Source organism: Schistocerca cancellata, chromosome 2 (genome assembly GCF_023864275.1).
Source record: "Schistocerca cancellata isolate TAMUIC-IGC-003103 chromosome 2, iqSchCanc2.1, whole genome shotgun sequence".
In the NCBI taxonomy this organism is placed as follows: Eukaryota; Metazoa; Arthropoda; class Insecta; order Orthoptera; family Acrididae; genus Schistocerca; species Schistocerca cancellata.
In genome coordinates, this window is record NC_064627.1 from 1019485200 (window position 1) to 1019507882 (window position 22683).

The 22683-nt window shown below is 42.4% G+C and overlaps 1 protein-coding gene across 1 annotated transcript in view; it reads right to left on the bottom strand.

Moving 5' to 3' along the window:
- Positions 1 to 22683, bottom strand: part of LOC126160650 (extracellular serine/threonine protein CG31145-like) — an 891510-nt gene that overhangs the window by 428930 nt on the left and 439897 nt on the right. Inside the window, exon 2 of the mRNA XM_049916920.1 lies at positions 981 to 1020. The gene's annotated coding sequence lies outside the window, so the exon portion shown is untranslated. The remainder of the gene's footprint in view (positions 1 to 980; positions 1021 to 22683) is intronic.

Below are 22683 nucleotides of genomic sequence, written 5' to 3' on the forward strand. Positions count from 1 at the left end.
GGGCATACAGGCCCTCCCAGCAACGTGGCGTACTGAACGGAGATTATGTTGAAAAAAAAAAGGGGGGGGTTATAGCCAGAAGAATGAGGAATAATGTGGTGTGCTGGAAGCGTGAATAAAACTAACCTGCTTCCAGGAAAAAAAAGGCGTTGTGTTACTTATTGAACGCCCCTCGCATTTGCAGTTTAACAGACATTCAATCGGTTAGGAAAGCAACTGTATACCTTTGGAGGGAATCATCCCGGTATTTTACGTGACGTGACTTTAGGACATCATAAAAGTCTACATGATGGCTCGGGCTTGCGATGTGGCGATATGGTAAGATCCAGCAGTCGTATGCTGTTCAAATCCTCCTTCCGACCATCTAGTAGAATAAAACGTTCTCTCACACACATTTTGAAGACTTTCGAAAAATATAAGCAAATCAAACGTCCACGAAACCGCGTAGCTAAACTATTTCTTTTTACGTAAGTGAAAACTTGCATTATTTTACATGGGCGTGCCTGAAAACATGTCAGCCCTTTATTTAAAAGTACGAAAAAAATGAGCAGCAATCACAAATGTCGGACAATGCCTGCTATAGATATTATTATGTACTGTAAACAGTCCACTGACAAAACGATAGAGGAGATATGTGGGAAACAGATGGTGCAACTGGTGTTAGAAAAAGAAACAAATGTTAAGAGGTGAGTCGACATAAATATCAATGTTCTCGGTCTGGCAACAAGTAATGAGAGGACCTTTCATGCAAGACATCATTGCTGTTATCTTCATGATTATTAGATTACTATTAGTTTATTACTAAACGAATGAAACTGTACAGTTGCAAGGGCATTCGGAAAACGTCAGGTCTAATTTTCAGGCAGTGCTGAGTACATTTTTTCTTTGTCGATTTGTAAGAAACGCCCGCTGCCTCTAATCAAGATTGTTATCCAGTTAACAAAGTTGTGCTTTAGGTACAACTAAAGGCTGCAACTCACCTTCTAGTTGCAGAGAAGGTGCAACAGGCACCCCAGAAATCTGCAAAAGAACATTTCATGGAGTTAAATTGGACATATTGCTTTGAAATAAAATGATACACTATTCCTACGCTACCTCTAAGACCTAAAAAGCATATTCTTAGAGTTTATATCTTTTCTACGAACGAATTAAAATTATTTCATAGGCAAGCAATCCAACCGCTACCTACTGTATTACTAAATAAGCCTACTACCTTTCCCCATTCAGCTGCTCTGTTTGACCGAACAGGAATGCAAGCAATATGTATGTGAATACTATTTTCATTCCGACAGCTATTGGTCTCTCATTATCTCCGTTGACCACGCTTCATAACAGTATGATAATTAATTGCTGTAGCTTTCTTGGCTAATATATGATCATATTTAAGTTAATTCGAATCCAATCGTTGAAAATATAAATTGACACTTCCAGCAGTAAATCGTGAACTAAATTATGAAACCGATGTTAATTTCGTGTCATGTTACAAATAGCAGTTATTAATAAATCAAACCAGCATTTGGAGCCCTGGATCCCAAACGAGAGGAAGTTTTACGGTTTTGCGAATGTTGTTCTGCGGCTGTCCACCTCTTACAACTGAAGGCGTACCGTAAAATTCAGTAAAAAATCGAAACATGTTGCCATCACTTTTTTTTTTTTTGGACATTGAAACTAGTCTTAATGGGGGTAGGACGTCAAACGGGCCGAAATGGAGCAGGAGAGGCACCAGAGGACATTTTATTTTCTACTGTCTATACTTTTACAAATAAATTCATAAAACTTTGTCAGCATGACCAAGAAGGATTCAGGATTCACACTCATAGCAGTGGAAGTTCGAAAACATAACAAAATATTTTTTTTTAGATATGAAATTTCATCATTTTTTGACTTACTGTTGGCTGCATTTGTTGCTACAAGTACATTTTTCTTCACAAGTAATAGAGATTCTTTGATGAATTTTGCACAGCATACAAACCATACTTACAGGTTATGAAACTCTAGAATTCTCCAAATCTATTGAAAACTGTGGTAAAAATTGAGATAATTAACTACAAAATTGGATTTTTTCCAAACATAAAGTTTAAAACGTAACAGCTCATTCATTTTTTCATAAATTAAATAGATTCTAGAGTTTCAGATACCTGTAAGGATGGTTTGTATGCTGTGCAAAATTCATCGAACAGTCTCTCTTACTTATGAAGCAAAGTGTACCTATAGCAACAAATGCAGCCAATAGTAAGTGAAAAAATGATGAAATCTCACATGAAAAAAAATTATTTTGTTATGTTTTTGAACTTCCGCTGCTACGAGTGTGAATCCTAAATCCTTCCTGGTCATGCTGACAAAGTTTTATGTATTTACTTGTAAAAGTATAGACAGTGGAAATTAAAATGTCCTGTGGTGCCTCTCCTGCTCCAAGTCGGCCCGTTTGACGTCCTACTCCCCTTAATTTCCCTTTTTCCCACGAAAACTGTAATACACAGAAAATTATGAAGTAGTCTGTCAATATGAAAAAAAAGGAAGAAAGTTGTTTTGTTCTTTGTCTATAAAAAAAACAAGTTGCATGACGTTTGTTTTATATGACACTACCAGCACAATAAAGTACTAGAATTACGTTAGTTAAACATAACAGTATAATCATCTTATTTTTCAAAATGGCATTGCAGGCCTAATTTTCGATACACCACAAATAACAGGCCCGAAACATGGTTCAACCACATAGTCTTGGTCACAGCCTTGAGCTTATTATTATGTACGAGGTCTGTTCAGAAAATTCCGGAAGTTTGTCCAAAAAATTTGTCTATGCTTATCTTTTACTTAATGTGCACTGTCTCCTTCGAAATACTCTCCTCCGCAATTGATACTCCTTTCCCTACGCCGTTTCCACTTAATGAAGCAGTCTTGGTAAGCCTCTTGCTGGATCGCTTGCGAATTTTCGTTTATCTTCGTCCTTTCAACGTGGCTGTCAACTTTTCTCGACCCACCGTGCAGATTGAAGCTTGGTCTCAACATTACAACCATAGATCCACGTCTCATCACCAGTTGTGATTCTCTTACGTAACATCTAGTTCCCATCTGTGTGATCTAAAAGCTCTTCACAGATTGCGAGGCGAAGGTCTTTCTGGTCTTGTCTCATGAATCGTGGGACGAACCTGGAGGTAATACGATGCTTTCCAAGATCCTGTGTCAAGATCGCATGACATGATCCAACTTAAGTGTTACATTCTTCTCGGACAGTCAGTCTTCGTTTGGTACGCACTATTTTGTTGACGTTTCTGACATGAGCGTCGTCAGTAGACGTCGAAGGGCGTCCAAAACGAGAGTCGTCCTTAACTTCCTGTGTGAAGCATTCGTAACACCGATTACGGCTTAACCACTCATCACCGTAGGTTTTTTGCATCATTTGACGTGTCTCTGTAAACGTTTTCTTGAGTTGTACCCAAAATTTAATGCAGACGCTTTGCTTCTCTGCCTCTGCCATCTCGAAAATCGCAAACTATACGACACAACGTTCTACTCTATACAGCACTGTTCATTAACTAATAGTCAGACAACACTGAAACTTCTGGTAGTTACACCATTAAACACAGGCGTGTGCAGGGATGCCAAACACATTTCGCTCCAGCACACCTTTGGCGCGAAATTACCAATGTTCCGTACAATTATGAACAGATTTCGTAGAAATAGCCTTAAGTCGAATCCATAGGAAATGCCACAAGTTTTTGAGGCGCAAAAGCTTTGCAGGCAGAATAATAATAAAAATCCAGAAGACAGAACGTAAAGTTCTGAAATATATGCAGGTAACAGAATTTTTCCTTTGATAAGGCAGATGTTTTCTCCAATTAGAAATGTTACCAGAGTAAGAAGAAAATATAAGTACTTTACTTCAGAGCGATGTTAGACCATGAAACGTCGAGAATACAGATATCATGCATGCGCTACTGACATTAGACACTGTACTTTAATTATATTCAATTTAAAACAAAAAATGTGATGAAGATTCAATTGCGTTAACGAATAACTTGTACTAGTATGTATCCCAGAGCATTGTGCAGGATTATACAGTGTTACTCCACCAGCATTCGCTCTGCAAGCCATCGGCAGGTCCAGAATCTTGTTCGCGATTTTCTCCGCTCTTCTTCGACAATTGCTAAGAGAACTAACGCATCGGTTTTGCACTCGTCCATTTTCGTACAGAGACTGTGTGATTTACGCTCCAGATGCATCCGGGAACTACCGCTGGAGAACGCATAGGTAACAAATCACGATGAGGAGCACTTCTGTGAGATATAGCACGTCTGGCGTGCTTCACGATAGCAAATACGTCTCGTGTGAGGACCGTTTTAGTTTGGACCACATGTAACTTAACTTCTGAAAAAGAGAACATTGTCACTTTTAGGCTGCAGTATTTATCTCTTATTTGCTGGTACTGGCCCATTTAGACTGCAGAGTCATATCAAGCACATACAAGTAGTTATCAATGACGAGTTCTGGACTTAAAACGGCACTTATCACAAGATAATAGGATTTCAAGGGGCTTGATTTTAAAGGGACGTGATTTACAGTGGCAGAAGTTATCAAAGGCAGGTTCTGAGATTACCATCTTATCAAAAATGACTTCGAATGTCAGACTACACACTTGTGATAGTTATATTCAAAGTCACCCCCCCCCCCCCTCGTCTGCTTCCGTTGGAGAATCACCAACAACTGATCAAGGTCACATCCACCCTCCCTCTCCTTCCCATCCACTGGAACAAAAAGACTAAAGCCCCTCCCTGAGCTCTTCTTCTACAGCTGGAGTACGAAAGTGGGGTGGGTTCGTTCTGAAGTTGTGCACCATAGCGGGAGGGTAAGCTTGGTGTACCTGTTTGTTAATAACAAATTAATTTCATTTCAGTTACATTAGGTCATGTCGTTTTAGGTCTAGGGTATGAGTATTTGTTGGTAACAAATTAAGTTTAATATTACGCGATTTTCGAGGTACGTAGCACCAGTTGGGACAACACATAGAGGTATGTACATGGTAAATACTAACTTTTACCTGGTGCTTCGCTCGTGTATCGGAAGTTTTGTTATGACGAGTGATGGTGAGCAGGTAAGCTTGTAATTATGTGAGTTGTCTGTGTATATAGTGGTGTAGAGACGTATGTATTAAACTGTGTGGAATTCCGGTGTGTTGGAACACGATGAATATGTTTCTATTATTTTTCTGTATGTAGAATCCAAAAGCATGCAATATATTAGCTAATTACATTTAAAAATGACTCGTTTAATTACATTTGTGCAGAAGCAAAGTTTTTAGGGGTTTCTCTGGCTCACCTAGTACTGGATACGAGATTTTATCAACAGAGCAACACGTACTAACCGTTTTTCCCTTCCATTTTAATACGTTATGGTGCCTACAGTTTTGATTCATTCCCTGGTGATGACTAATTTATGACTAACATAGTCAGTTAATAGATCATAATCAAATGCAGTCTCACCAAAAGCTTCACACATTCACGACTCTCTGTTTATCGTACAGCCTTTATTTAAATGACGCCATCGTTGTGAGTTTTCAGGCGTCTTGAAATCTGTAAGAGGCAAGTGACAGAGTGTCTAAAGTGCGGTTGGCTTGTGACTTCTAACGTCTCTGTAACTCTTAAGGCTGCATGTCGTTCTGCATTCAAGTTCCGGCGGACATGAGATTGCTCTGACGATTGTTGGATTCGAGTAACTTTCGCAGCTTTAGTTCTCTTAGTCAGATTTACGTTTGAGAGGTTTATAGTAACAGTTTTAAATATGGTTCTCTGGCTTACCCTCCGATGTTGTCGTTCTGTTTCCAGCAAAACTCACCACCTAATCCAGGTGGCGTAGAAACCCAATTTCATAACCCACGCACACAATCACATCAGAATTACACCGTTACTGAATGATATAGAGACACTAAGAGTCACTGACCATCGGGCCAGCGTCATCTTCATGCCACTCACTTGCACCATGTTTAAAAACGTTAATAATACTGAAAAAATACAACTTTCTGAAGTAGCATATGGTCTTTCTCAGGGTTAAAGCTATTTCCAGACCAAATACTATCGGAATCGGTTCAGCGGTAGAGTCGTGGAAACGTAAAAGAGTGAGTTACTAAGCAATTAATAATACTGGTTTTATTATGGAAGTGCGGATGAAACAAGCTGAGAACTGAATACGCATTGTACTGATTACAGTTGAATCGTATTAAGCAGAGCATTCAACCAATAAAAGCATTTTCACAAATATGATGAAGTTCAAAAGTGAGATAGTAAATAGCCTTTCCGAAGAGTAAATATTTTTCCTTAATTTACGTAACGTTCTTCAAATCGATAAATATCTCATACTACAGACTTTGTAAAGTAGCTTATCGTTTTCATCAGGGTTCAGACTCTCACGCCAAATTTCATGAATATGGGTTCAGAGATTTAGTCGTGGAAAGGTAACAGACAAAGTTACTTTCGCATTTATAACATTAGTATGGAAGTGTGGATAGGCATGGGTTAAACATGATGAGGATTATATAAAACTAAACTCTGCCCGAACAGGCCATAAAGGCCCAACGGTACCGATCAGCTGCCATGTTATACTCAGCCCACAATTAGCCAAGCGGTCTAAGGCGCTGCAGTCACGGACTGTGAGGCTGGTCCCGGCGGAGGTTCGAGTCCTCCCTCGGGCATGGGTGTGTGTGTTTGTCCTTAGGATAATTTAGGTTAAGTTGTGTGTAAGCTTAGCGACTGATGACCTTAGCAGTTAAGTCCCATAAGGTTTCACACACATTTGGACAATTTGGACTCAGCCCACAGGCAGTATTTTAGCTGTTAACCAAGGCTGCGCTCGCGTGTCAGTAAAGTGAAATGAAATGTGCGCATGTCTTTATTGGATGGTAACTCGGTTGAGATGTTCGGGAGCTTGGTGCAAGTCTTTTTATTTGACACCATGTCGATAACATGCACCTCGATGATGATAAAATGATGAGGAGAAAAAACGCACACATCCAGACCCGAGCAAAAAATAAGAAAAGAAATAAAAACCCGATCCGGCTGGGAACTGAACCCATGTGCCCGTAACTGTGATGCAGCAACAATAACCATGTGATGATTGGAATCCTTATGCAAGTATCTGTCGGTATGTGTAACCTTCCGAAGGACTGTTTTAAGCTACCATCAGTCTGCCTCATAACGAAGACATCCAAGAAGGATATTGCATTGTCTTTCTCCATTTCCACAACAGAAAATAGGTGTAATTAAAAGTCTAGATGACAGAGCTAAAAGGATTTGTGCGCCGGAATACCTGGACACCGAGTTAAAACATCTAAAGCAGGCTTTTGAGAAGAACGGATACTCTAGTAAGGAAATGAAATAGAGTTTTGCGACAGAATAACAGGAGGCCTAAGGACAACGATAGCACACAGCGATGGAAGAACACTGTTTCTCTACCCTTCATCAAAAAAGTAACGGATCAAATCGGCAAGATTTTAAGTAAACGTGTAAGTAGGCTGTTTATGTTTTCTTATTGGTAACGCCGCCGCCACGTAGCGCTCTCTGTATGAAAATTACTGGCTGTGCTGTGTGCAGTCTGTGGCTAGTTTGCATTGTTGTCTGCCATTGTAGTGTTGGGCAGCGGCAGCTGGATGTGAACAGCGCGTAGCGTTGCGCAGTTGGAGGTGAGCCGCCAGCAGTGGTGGATGTGGGAAATGAGATCGCGGATTTTTGAGTACAGAATGGATATTATGAACTGCTATGTATATTATGATTTTTCAACACTATTAAGGTAAATACAGTGTTTGTTCTCTATTAAAATCTTTCATTTGCTAACTATGCCTATCAGTAGTTAGTGCCTTCTGTAGTTTGAATCTTTTATTTAGCTGGCAGTAGTGGCGCTCGCTGTATTGCAGTAGTTCGAGTAATGAAGATTTTTGTGAGGTAAGTGATTTGTGAGAGGTATAGTTTAATGTTTGTCAGGGCCATTCTTTTGTAGGGATTTTTGATAGTCAGATTGCGTTGCGCTAAAATTATTGTGTGTCAGTTTAAGCACAGTCGTGTATAAATGTTCTAAGGGGACGTTTCAAACGTAACGTTCGACCAATTTTCAGACCAACTAAGAAAATAGGCCAAGCACTTCGCTCCGTTAAGGATAAACGTCCCCCTCTGTCTGCAAGGTGTATACAAGATTCCGTGAACATGAGGTAGGGTCTACATTGGAACTACAAAGAGAAGTGTGAATACACGGTTGAAGGAACATAAAAGTTTTTGTCGAATAGGGAAATCAGACAAGTCAGCCGTGGCGGAACATGCTGTTCAGTCGGGTGATCACGTAGTGAAATTTCAGAAACTGAAGTTTTATGTACTATGACGAACTATTATTCACGGCTACATAGAGAAGCCATCGAAATATATAAACATGGGGATAATTTTAACAGAAAAGAAGAATCCATGAAACTCGGCGATATATGGACAGTGGTGCTACAGAATCGATGAGAAGTTTTTATCCTTGACGTACTATGATCGATGGTTATATTTTATCCTTTACAAAGTTTATCTCTGATACACGTGAAATCCAGACCACGCCCACTTTCCATGGTATTTAGGCGCTCTTCGACGTCCGACTCGTCAGTCTGCAAGACTCAACAAAACCAGGAGCACCTCCAAAGATGTCCAACGTACCTTTGGACGAAACGTCAGGGATAGAAGAGTTCCATGGAACACGGCCATACAACCCAGAAGAATTATCGGCAACTGAAACATCCGGTCGTGAAAGCCTTCATTGTGTAACTTCGTAGCATTTTTGTTTCCATGTTCGTATTCTGACTGCCATGGGTTTATTTATCGACTGTAATTTTTTATTTGCATTTAACTGTAGCTATTTCAGTTTACAAATTGTCATTCTGTCTTTTGGAGCAAGTGAGTGGATCTGTGGAGGCTGGAGTGCCAAGTGGTGAAATCGGAACATCCGGGACATATTCTTCTTGCCGGCCGCGGTGGCCGTGCGGTTCTGGCGCTGCAGTCCGGAACCGCGAGGCTGCTACGGTCGCAGGTTCGAATCCTGCCTCGGGCATGGGTGTGTGTGATGTCCTTAGGTTAGTTCGGTTTGAGTAGTTCTAAGTTCTAGGGGACTTATGACCTAAGATGTTGAGTCCCATAGTGCTCAGAGCCATTTGAACCATATTCTTCTTTTTGAGTTCGACTGAGGAGAGAGCAGCAAAGGCAGCCACAAACATTTGTGCCCTATGGGGATAATGCAACTGGGCATAACACTGCAAGTTAATTGTTTCCTCGTTCCAAGAGGATCGTTTTGACATTAGTGACTTTCCTTGATCAGGAAGACCTTCGGGGTTTGATGAAGATAGTTTAAACGCATTAATCAACCACGATATGCGTCAGTGTACTTGAGAACAGGCAAATATAATGAACTGTGTTCATTCACTCATCGTGTGAGATTTGCACGCAATGGGGAAGGTTAAAAAATGGGGTATATTGGTGCCGCATGCTCTAAACCAAATCTCAAAAATTACCGAGTGAACAACATCGACCATTCCTGTCCTGTATCGTTACTAGTGACGAGAAGTGGCGTCTGTATGCTAACACAAGGAAGATAAGGGACGGTTCAGCCCAAACAAAGCTGCTACTCCCCGTACATAGGCCTGCACAAAAGATGATGTTACGCATCTGGTGGAAGAGCGAGTGTGGCGTACTACGAACTGCTTCCCCGAGGAATAACCGTCATTGCTGACGTGTTTTGTCGACAATAGTCAACAATTGAGACGTCTTGCAGACGCAGTCCATGAATAACGACCAGGAAGACTGCGTGAGGTGAAGTTACTGCAAAACGCCCGCCCACATACCGTTATAGTGACAAAAGACAGTGTACAGTATTTGAGTTGGGGAGTCACTGTGCACCCACCTGATTCACCTGATATTGAGACCGCAGATTTTCACTTTTCCCGCTCTCTATCAAACAACCTTCAAGGAACTTCCTTTCCGGATGAATATGCGCTCTGATCATGGCTCGACGAGTTCTTCGCTTCAAAACCACGTGATCTCTACAGTCGCGGAATCTAAAATACCACAGCGTTGGCAGGCTGTTGTAAATAGTGTAGGAGAGTATATTGTCGCAGAAGAAGCTGAGTAGCACAGTCGCCGTAGTGTAGTGGGTATGATACACTCCTGGAAATGGAAAAAAGAACACATTGACACCGGTGTGTCAGACCCACCATACTTGCTCCGGACACTGCGAGAGGGCTGTACAAGCAATGATCACACGCACGGCACAGCGGACACACCAGGAACCGCGGTGTTGGCCGTCGAATGGCGCTAGCTGCGCAGCATTTGTGCACCGCCGCCGTCAGTGTCAGCAAGTTTGCCGTGGCATACGGAGCTCCATCGCAGTCTTTAACACTGGTAGCATGTCGCGACAGCGTGGACGTGAACCGTATGTGCAGTTGACGGACTTTGAGCGAGGGCGTATAGTGGGCATGCGGGAGGCCGGGTGGACGTACCGCCGAATTGCTCAACACGTGGGGCGTGAGGTCTCCACAGTACATCGATGTTGTCGCCAGTGGTCGGCGGAAGGTGCACGTGCCCGTCGACCTGGGACCGGACCGCAGCAATGCACGGATGCACGCCAAGACCGTAGGATCCTACGCAGTGCCGTAGGGGACCGCACCGCCACTTCCCAGCAAATTAGGGACACTGTTGCTCCTGGGGTATCGGCGAGGACCATTCGCAACCGTCTCCATGAAGCTGGGCTACGGTCCCGCACACCGTTAGGCCGTCTTCCGCTCACGCCCCAACATCGTGCAACCCGCCTCCAGTGGTGTCGCGACAGGCGTGAATGGAGGGACGAATGGAGACGTGTCGTCTTCAGCGATGAGAGTCGCTTCTGCCTTGGTGCCAATGATGGTCGTATGCGTGTTTGGCGCCGTGCAGGTGAGCGCCACAATCAGGACTGCATACGACCGAGGCACACAGGGCCAACACCCGGCATCATGGTGTGGGGAGCGATCTCCTACACTGGCCGTACACCACTGGTGATCGTCGAGGGGACACTGAATAGTGCACGGTACATCCAAACCGTCATCGAACCCATCGTTCTACCATTCCTAGACCGGCAAGGGAACTTGCTGTTCTAACAGGACAATGCACGTCCGCATGTATCCCGTGCCACCCAACGTGCTCTAGAAGGTGTAAGTCAACTACCCTGGCCAGCAAGATCTCCGGATCTGTCCCCCCTCCGGGACTGGATGAAGCGTCGTCTCACGCGGTCTGCACGTCCAGCACGAACGCTGGTCCAACTGAGGCGCCAGGTGGAAATGGCATGGCAAGCCGTTCCACAGGACTACATCCAGCATCTCTACGATCGTCTCCATGGGAGAATAGCAGCCTGCATTGCTGCGAAAGGTGGATATACACTGTACTAGTGCCGACGTTGTGCATGCTCTGTTGCCTGTGTCTATGTGCCTGTGGTTCTGTCAGTGTGATCATGTGATGTATCTGACCCCAGGAATGTGTCAATAAAGTTTCCCCTTCCTGGGACAATGAATTCACGGTGTTCTTATTTCAATTTCCAGGAGTGTAGTTTTGTTTTTCATTAGGGTACTGTTGTGACACCACGCACCCCAGTATAATATTCCCGTATTTTGTCGCTACGTAAAACTGTGGTAGTGTGTCAATAATTGTAACAGACCAAATAATTATAAAGACGTGTATGTCAGATGAGTAACAGACATTTTATTGTATTAAACAGATTCTACGAAAATGGCAAGGAAAAACTGACTGGATGAGGAGTTTCTCAGGCTACTTTACTGGGAGGGTGGGAGTGATGCTGAAGGAAGAGACGAATGCGGAGGTGCTGAAACGGACAAAGATTAGTGCGATGACGATGTGCTGAAGAGCTTGTGACAGTCGTTGAAGAAGTGATATTCTGGTAAAAGGTCGACAAATTACACCCGTAAAAACCACTCGAAAGGATAATACTGCTAGAGCAGAACGCAGCTGTATTTGTGCCAGGAAGAACAATAGGACTGTTAGGTGTGATAAACGTAAAAGGCTCATTCACAAGACATACCGAGTGTTTACATACCTGATTGTAAGTTATCATGTGAAAATTTATTTCACTACGCATCGGATTGTTAACACCCATTTGATAGCAATAAAACATAAATCTCTACCCTTGATTTTAATTATTTCGGTAACTGGTATGTGCAGCTCCCCAGTATAATGTTCAATAGTAGTGTACGTAGGTGTAGTACTTCAGGGAATATAAAACCAACAATTGTCGTACTTGGATGCAGTAACTATTCTGAGATGAAGAGTTTGGGAAAAAAGCCATATCAGAACAGACTGACGAAGTCTCAGGAATGTGTTTCTCGGCATCGATGCCATCATAGACAGAAGCGGTAAAGCTTTTCAGACCCGCTGTTTTTATCAGGATTCAGATTCAGTGAGACGGAAGCCGAAGGACCGTTACCTCCCACGTCACAACCTCATTTTCCCCGCGACCTCTCTCCGCCACAGCGTTTCGGCTTTCAAGTCACTTCCTCGGCGGCCCGGCCATACATCAAACAGGTTGTGAAGCTCGCTTTGGTCGCCAGTCATTTATGCGGCATTATGCAAGTCGATGGCGCATCGGAAATCCTTAGCCCGCCAGCCGAGGCTGGTGTGGGCATCCGAGCCCCGAGCTCGGCGCTCGATGGCTGAGCTGGATCCAGGCCGGCTCGGTGAAACCCTTCCCTCCCCCCCCCCCCCCCCCCACCTGCCTGCCACACCCCACTCCCAACTACCAGCAACACCCACCCCCTTTCTGTTTCCAGCAGCGACAAAGCTCAGAGCCGGGGATTCCCCCGCTTCCACATACAATGCCGGCTCAACGTAAAGAACGCGGCATGGGCCACCGCATTGTTTCTGTCCCTGCAGTGTTCGCTGCCTGTGGCCGAAATGGCGCACGCTGGTGAATGATTGCGACAGAAATCTGAAGGCGCGAGGCAACACACGCGAGGCTACCGAGAGCGAACTGATGTTTTGTGCATGGAGTTGGGCCTGAAGCTAGGCTACAACGAGCGCTGCGCTGTGAAAAGAGCAGTGAACGAATTATCAGCGCCCGTAATTAGAGAGAGGACAAATTTCGCGCAAACGATAAAGCAAAATCAACTGTTTTTACTGACATGTCGAAATCAGCGTTTCTGTTTATTTATTATTTTTTAACAAATTTTTCGAAATTTTGGATTGTCCCTGATGTTATGTAAGAGGGTCGTTAATCTGAGTGCAACATGTTACTAATATCTGTCAACATTCAATTTCGTCATTCAGCAGTTCCCGGACGAAGAAACTGGATTCCGACTTTATGTTCCTTGGCTGTTTCGCGCAAATCTTCAAATGACAGTTCAATGCAGCGTCAAAATCTGTAACACTAGATATCAAGCGAAAATACGGTATTTCCAGCGAACTCCAGCCCAAAAGCAGCTTTAGTCGCAGGGTAAAATTGCCCAGGAGGCATATTCGGAAAGTAAGTCTGCAAAATTTTATATTCTTTTTTAGAAAAAAAATTATTTGAAACAGTTACAGCACATTGTTGATACATTTGTGCACTCTTTTTCCAAATACACTGAGGTAAAAAAAATGTCACGGGATACCTCTCAGAATCGTGTCGGACTCCCTTTTGTCCGGAGTAGTGCAGCAACTCGACGTGGGATGGACGCAATAAGTCGTTGAAAATCCCTTGCAGAAACACTGAGCCATTCTGTCTCTATAGCTGTACATAACTGCGAAAGTGATGCCGGTGCAGGAGTTTGTGCATGAACTGACCTCTAGCTTATGTCGCATAAGTATTCGATGAGAGTAATGTCAGGCGAACTGGGGGCCAAACCATTATCCAGAATCTCCAAAGCAATCGTGAACAGTTGTGTCCAGGTGACATGGCGCATTGTCATCCATTATGAATACGATATTTGTTTTGCTGAAAATGGTCCCCAGGTAGCCGAACATAACCATTTCCAGTGTATGATCGTTCAGTTGGACCAGAGGACCCTGTCCATTCCATGTAAACATAGCCCACACCATTATGGAACCACCACCAGCCTGCACAGCGCCTTGTTGACAACTTGGGTCCGTGGCTTTGTGTGTCTAAGCCCTATAATCTTACCAACTGAAATCAGGAATCATCTGACCAGGTCACGCTTTCTAGTCGTCTAGGGTCAACCGATATGGTCAAGAGCCTACGAGATGCTCTGCAGCCGTTGTCGTGCTGTTAGAAAAGGCACTTGCGTCCGTGGTCTGCTGCCATGGCCCATTAACGCCGTATTTCGCCGCACAGTCCTAACGGATGCTTTCTTCGTACGCCCCTCATTGATTTCTACATCTATATCTATACTCTGCAAAACACCATGAGGTGCATGGCAGAGAGTACGTACCGTTGTACCAGTTATTAGGGTTTCTTCCAGTTCCTTCATGTGCGGAATGCCTCTGTGTACGCAGTAATTGTTCTAATCTGATCCTCACGACCCCTAAGGGTATGATACGTAGGGGATTGTAGTATATTCCTAGAGTAATCATTTGAAGCCTGTTCTTGAAACTGTGTTAACAGACTTTCTCGGGATAATTTATGTCTACCTTTAAGAGTGCACCAATTCAGTTGTTCCTTCAGCGTTTCTGTGACACTCTCATGGATTATATAAACCTGTGACCATTCGCGCTGCCCTTTTCTGTACGCGTTCAATATCCCCTGTCAGTCCAACCTGGTGTAGGTCCCACACACTTGAGTAATATTCTAGAACCGGTCGCACGAGTGATTTGAAAGAAATCTTCTTTTTAGATTGACTGCACTTCCCCCGCACCTACAAAAAAAAATGGAGAAAGGTCAAGGACATCACACACACCCAAGCCCGAGGCAGGATTCGAACCTGCGACCGCAGCAGCAGCGCGGTTCTGGACTGAAGCGCCTAGAACCACTCGGCCACAGCGGCCGGCATTCTACCAACAAACCGAAGTCTACCATCTGTTTTACCAACGACTGCACTTATGTGATCACTCCATTTCGTATTCTGCGGTTGTTTCACGCAGTGATGCTTGACTGTTAACACTGACAAAGCTGTGTTGTACTTGGCCGTTAAGTGAAGGCCGTCGGCCACAGTGTTGTCAGTGGAGAGGTAATGCCTGAAATTTGGTATCCTTACGCTGTGGATCATGGAATACTGAATTCCCTAACGATTCCCGAAACAGAATGCCCCATGTGTGTAGCTAAAACTACCACTCCGCGTGCAAAGTCTGTTAATTCTTGTTGTTCGGCCATAATCACGTCGATAATATTTTCAAATGAATGTCCTTAGTACCAATGACAGCTTCGCCAATGCACTGCCCTTTTATTCCTTGCGTACGAGATACTACCTCAATCTGTATAACTGCATATCTGTCACATGACATTTGCCACCTTGGTGTAATCGCCATTCCGTTCAATGCATGCGATGAGCTGTGGCACAAGCTTCTCTATGCTCTCCTCGGACAACACTCCTACCAGCGTCTCCCCCCACTTCAGAACCTCATTCTGCACCTGATCATTGGCTGAAAATATAATTCCACTCGTGTGTGCTTTCAGTGAGGTGAAAAGATGATAATCTGAATCAGGGGATACGGTGTGATTTAGAACATGCCAACAAAATGAGTCCTAAAGCGCTCTGGTGGCTAGGGCCGTGTGAGTACGGTCGTTGTCATGTAACAAGCACAATCCTATCGTTAGCTTTCTCCTCTTCTTGTTCTGAATGGTCCTTTTCAGGTTTTTAGAGTCTCAACAATATCGTTGTGCGTTGATGGTCTCTCTCTGCGGCAGAAATTCGATGAAAGTGATGCCTTTTCTGTCCCAAAACACTGAGGCTAAGATTTCTTTGCCCGAAATTGTGTCTACTAATTATCCATGAGTCTGGAAGGCATGACGTTAGGAGCTGTATGGCCTGTGCAATAAATTGGAGAGAACCATCGACGTTGCAATATTCATTTTCTTTATTACGTTCTGACTAGTTTCGAGCCTAAGCTCATTGTCAGATCATTCAATAAGCTATGCTGTTAACATCCAATTCGACAGCCACATGATTATTCATTCCAGTGGAACATTTCTTGTAAATTAGTGTAGGGCTAAACTTCATACGGGAAATTTGTGTGACGACTGTCTTTTTGTCTCAGACGTGCAGTAAGATACCCAACTTTCATCTCCAGTCACAATATAGCTCAGAATATCCTCACCTTGCAGTTCAACTCTCTCAAGAAAATCGAAGGCTCTACTGACCCGATTTTTCTTGTGCTGCTGTTTTGGGAGCCATCTGGCGCACAATTTACCGTATCTCAGCTTTTCTGTCAGTGTCCCATAAAAGAGAATTCAGGAGAGTTGTGGGAACATAGCAGAAATTTTATCAGCGGTCCCTGCGAGCAGTTTATTCAATTTTTTGTGCCAACCCATTAGTCAAATGGAAGATCTTTCACTCCTTTGTTCATCATTAACATTTCTTCTGCCTCCACTAAACTCGCGGTACCACATAAACACGTTCGTACTGATCGTAAAATCTTCGTCGTGAAGCGTTCTGATCCTCGAAAAATTTTTGGGAAAGTGTTATTCCTTCCTCGAATCGGAATTGGATCACAGAACGTGGCTCGCACTTTGCGAGATTTCTTACCAACATTTTTCACACATCTGGAAACTGAAACCTGAGCTTATGCACTACCGTGTTCCTGCGATGCTTCCTCTGATCAGAGGATCCCCCTCTACCACTCACTGTTGACAACCCCCAAGAAACAAAAAACCGCAGCCTGTTACGGTCACAATACACTTATTTTCCGAACAGGCGTCGTATATAATTCAGCGACTACGCCGAGACATGGAAACTAGATCACGCCTCAGGTCGTCTATAACGACATCCAGGGGCAATAAAAATCTGATTTTCAATATTTCATAGAAATAATGACGGAATTTAAAAACTAATATGGTCATTAAGGCGCGAAGTAGCCTTCTCAAGCACAAATTTTATTTTATTTTATTCTTTTTGTTTATTAATAGAAACTGTTACGTAACCATGCTGTTCCTGTTTGTGTTATAGTTTTTTATGTCTACTCCATTTTTATTTTTATTTATTTACTGTTACTTTTATTTATTTATTTATTTACTGTTACTCACAAACATGAAGCTTTCCAATCAATGGCATACTGTCTCATATCTATCCTCATGTCCAGAGATGATTTTAAAGCAGTGTTATTGGCACAGGCAATGGCTACAGTCCAGTTCCTACTGACCACATCTTGCAGAGGAAACAAAAACAGGAAATTATGCCCCTCCTCTATGTCCATCTGCAAGAAATGGTGAACACTCCCATATCTAGGAGGGTATCACAGACTGTAGCCAAAACACTGAAAGCCTGCAAGTATAGGCTTTCCTACTATGTTTAGAACACGACAGCCCAGTGTATTTTTAATAGCATAGATAAGATCCAGTTATTAGCCAACAGTGGGGTATACAAAATTACCTGTTCTGACAGCGACAGGTTTTACATTGGTCAGTCAGGCAGAGACGTAGCAACTAGGCTGGCTGAACTTGAAGGCAGCTGGAGGTTGCAGAATTTTGACTTCGCATTTGCTGAGCATGCACTGAGTGAGGATCACAACTACCAGCCAGTGTCCCATGTACGGCTCTTAGTAAACAGAGGCCAAAAATGCAACCTGCTGGAAGCCCTGGAAATTAACAAACGTCTAGCCCACAGTCCAGATCTAATCTTAAATGACCAGACACAGCTCAATACTTCCCCTCTCCTAAATTTCTTATAATCATATCTGTTCCCACACTGTCCGTTCCTACATATTCCCGTTTTCCTGTATTCATTAAGGTCGTTTACTTTATTGAAGTGGTCTTTGTATTCCATATAGACTATAGTTTCAAATGTTAAGGCTTTCTTTTAAATGGTAATTGTATTAATGCCCTTGTTTAATACCTCTTGTAGTTGTCTCATCAGTTATTGTTTATAATTTACTTAGTTCATTTATTGAATTCAAACCGTTACATAGCCACAGTTTTGAATATAGTCTTAATGTTACTCTGTCTGCTCCTTTTGTATTTGTGTATTTTTCAGCCCTTTTACCTTTTAAAAGTGCAGTACCACCACACTCTCAAACATTACATTTACGGTGTGTTCCCTCAAACTCCTCCATTTTTTCTGCATTCATTTATTTATTCCTGTTTATCTTATTGATATTGCTAAGTTCCTTATGTATTCTGTAGTTACTTTGATAATTGTTCCTTCTTTTAATTGGTTTGTGAATCACTCTACATGTTTTATACCTCCTGAAGTAGCCTTGTCAAGCACTAAGTTTATTTTATTTCTTTTTTTTTATTAATAGAAACTGTTATGTAGGCATGCTGTTCATATTTTGTGCTAAGGTTTATCCTGTCTAATCTATTTTTATTTGTTTACTGTTCAATTTTTCACTTTTCAATGCATTACCACCACACTGTCAAAGATTTTACTTACTGTAAGTCTGTGCTTCAGTCTAGACGTGTAACTTCTCTTCCAATTTTGCTTACAAACACTGAAACTTCTTTGGTGACAATACTCAGTAAATGTCTGAAAATGGCCTTTTAAACCGAAAACCGGTTAACACAGTGAAACCAATACTGTAGAACAAAAGAAAACTTACGCTTTTCATTTATCAAGACGTGTAATCTTACGTGAAAAGTTCATCACAGCAAGACAAGTGTTACAGTTATAAACTGTGTATGTCTTGAGACTGCCCAACTCTCCGTGAGCACTCAGACTACATGCATACAGTGTTTGAAAATAACAGTACTTATTGACATGCAAGAAGCATTACATGTAATTTCAAATATTTACGAAACGGTTTACCACTAACACCTCTCACAGAATGACGAAAGAAAAAAAAACCGTTTGCCGCTTATATTTTCGCTGTTGATGTAGTAAAACTGACGCATCACTCATCTCATGACGTTTCAGTTTATTTCTTCTTGACTACTAACTGTATTTGCAACACACTGTACAGCCAGTGATCAGATAAAGAAGAGAATGTAACAGGAAACTTGTATCATTGTACAGTAAATGGTTAAGGATATAGGACGTCATAGACACTGAACTCCGTGAAAAACGAACTGTTACCCAGAATATACTCACGCAGTGTTAAATAATGAGAGCACTTAGCGACTTGCAATAATCTTTAAGCATGATTTCAAACCTTTTCCAAACGTTCTCTTGCTCACACGCTCAACATCAAATACAGGGTGTTTCAAAAATGACCGGTATATTTGAAACGGCAATAAAAACTAAACGAGCAGCGATAGAAATACACCGTTTGTTGCAATATGCTTGGGACAACAGTACATTTTCAGGCGGACAAACTTTCGAAATTACAGTAGTTACAATTTTCAACAACAGATGGCGCTGCAAGTGATGTGAAAGATATAGAAGACAACGCAGTCTGTGGGTGCGCCATTCTGTACGTCGTCTTTCTGCTGTAAGTGTGTGCTGTTCACAACGTGCAAGTGTGCTGTAGACAACATGGTTTATTCCTTAGAACAGAGGATTTTTCTGGTGTTGGAATTCCACCGCCTAGATCACAGTGTTGTTGCAACAAGACGAAGTTTTCAACGGAGGTTTAATGTAACCAAAGGACCGAAAAGCGATACAATAAAGGATCTGTTTGAAAAATTTCAACGGACTGGGAACGTGACGGATGAACATGCTGGAAAGGTAGGGCGACTGCATACGGCAACCACAGAGGGCAACGCGCAGCTAGTGCAGCAGGTGATCGAACAGCGGCCTCGGGTTTCCATTCGCCGTGTTGCAGCTGCGGTCCAAATGACGCCAACGTCCACGTATTGTCTCATGCGCCAGAGTTTACACCTCTATCCATACAAAATTCAAACGCGGCAACCCCTCAGCGCCGCTACCATTGCTGCACGAGAGACATTCGCTAACGATATAGTGCACAGGATTGATGATGGCGATATGCATGTGGGCAGCATTTGGTTTACTGACGAAGCTTATTTTTACCTGGACGGCTTCGTCAATAAACAGAAGTGGCGCATATGGGGAACCGAAAAGCCCCATGTTGCAGTCCCATCGTCCCTGCATCCTCAAAAAGTACTGGTCTGGGCCGCCATTTCTTCCAAAGGAATCATTGGCCCATTTTTCAGATCCGAAACGATTACTGCATCACGCTATCTGGACATTCTTCGTGAATTTGTGGCGGTACAAACTGCCTTAGACGACACTGCGAACACCTCGTGGTTTATGCAAGATGGTGCCCGGCCACATCGCACGGCCGACGTCTTTAATTTCCTGAATGAATATTTCGATGATCGTGTGATTGCTTTGGGCTATCCGAAACATACAGGAGGCGGCGTGGATTGGCCTCCCTATTCGCCAGACATGAACCGCTGTGACTTCTTTCTGTGGGGACACTTGAAAGACCAGGTGTACCGCCAGAATCCAGAAACAATTGAACAGCTGAAGCAGTACATCTCATCTGCATGTGAAGCCATTCCACCAGACACGTTGTCAAAGGTTTCGGGTAATTTCATTCAGAGACTACGCCATATTATTGCTACGCATGGTGGATATGTGGAAAATATCGTACTATAGAGTTTCCCAGACCGCAGCGCCATCTGTTGTTGAAAATTGTTACTACTGTAATTTCGAAAGTTTGTCTGCCTGAAAATGTACTGTTGTCCCAAGCATATTGCACCAAACGGTGTATTTCTATCGCTGCTCATTTAGTTTTTATTGCCGTTTCAAATATACCGGTCATTTCTGAAACACCCTGTATTTAGTACATTAAGTCATTTGTAAGGTTGTCAGAAGTTCGAAGTTGTTTTATACATGGGAGTTACGTTCTTTTAGATTCGGGGGTCTAAAGGTTATCCTATCCCAATTTAAAAGAGTTTGAGCGTTGTCCCATTGTTGTGGGAAAAGTAAATTCCAGCGATGAAAGTACCAAATGTCGACAAATACAAAAGGGAAAATACTTCAGGCAGAGATGAAGGGAACATTAACGTACTCTATTGAACCTTCAAATCTAATGGCCACAGATCCAAGCAAGTTTCGCTTCATCGACATAGATTCTGCTTTTATGCATGGGATGATAATGAAGAACTGCAGGAATGCTGACTTGACGAAGGATCTGTTACGTGTATCTGAAATGGCAATGCCGCAGGGATACAAATCCCTTCACAATATTGTGGGCAAGTAAATTTCCATGACCACTACAAATGTGGATGCCGTTAAATGTCTTGTGTTACACATACGGCACTTCGTCTTCCGTCTTCGAATATCGACTGTGGGCGGCTGTTTCCACAGTAAAGTTAAGTGTTACATTAGAATTTAGAAGTACGATGATGCTTTCTTTCCAAAAAGCATGGTTTCAGAGCAGTGGCGGCTGGTTAACTTATGGTAATGTGCTATAGCACACTGTAAATATCACAGTAAAATCATACCATTTTGCTCCGAATGTGAGTCGGAAATCGCACTAAAATCACGCGACTTATCTTTAAACGCATGCTGATATGCAAATAAAATGGACGGAAACATGTTTTATAACGCCTCCCCCGTAATATCGAGAAACAGGTGTCGAGTGCTGAATCGATATTCACTCAGAGAAGGGATGCAGCTGTCTGTTTTTTGACTATGTATTCTTTGATGTAACATCATCCCTTCAGGTACTGCGAGTGCTGCAGTGTTCACAGCACCAGGTCAGCATTTTTCTTTGAAACCGCAAGTAGCACATTGTCCAAGCGTGGGGCACGAGGGATTTGTGATTAGCTGTTGTCATAACAACACCGTAGCTGAATGGTCTACCACAAAGAACGTTTAATTTGTCGACTCTGGTTCGTTTACTGCTGTTAGAAACATTTTTTTTTTGTTTTGTTCCTCGCAATGTTAAACCATTAATTATAAAATTTAGTTATATCTAAATGTTCCATTTACCTGCTTAAAATTAATATAATCAAATCAATTACGATTACTACCCTTCTAAGTCAAACGGCTAGAAGCTATATGATGGTAAAAAAGTGAGTATGTGTTTATTTTAGTATGAAAGTGTTTTCTATAGATGATATACAGATGAGCTGCTAAAGAGGCCATTTTCCAGTAGATTTAAAGAGTCCGGTACATGTACTTAAAACATAAATTTAACAACAGAGGGGCGTGGTACGAGGCTCACCTATTTTTCTTACGTAATACTGGTGATTTAGAAATACTTGCTAAATATTCAGATCAGCTTGTTAACTGTCCAGAATCAATAGTTAGGCTCAAATATTCAAACACTCACGAAAATCTAGAAGAAGATTTACCTCCCAACTATCAAAGAAATTGAAGAAGTTATTAAAATCTTACAAAGCTAGTGGAGAAAACTCCTCAAAGCAGAACTTTTGAAATGGCCTCCAGCAAAAATAAAGAAAAGAATATGAAAATTGATGTTTGAGAAAATATTGAAAACAGAAAAACACCCAGAAGAGTAGAAGGTGGCCTTGGTACACCCACTACATAAGAAAGGCAATAAACAAGATGTTAAGAACTACAGAGCAATTTCTTTTCAACCAATTCAGCACAATATATTTACCAAGTTTACAGTAAACAAAGTAGAAAAAAACACTGGAGATTAATTTATGTGAATATAAAGGTGGTTTTAGGAAGGACAG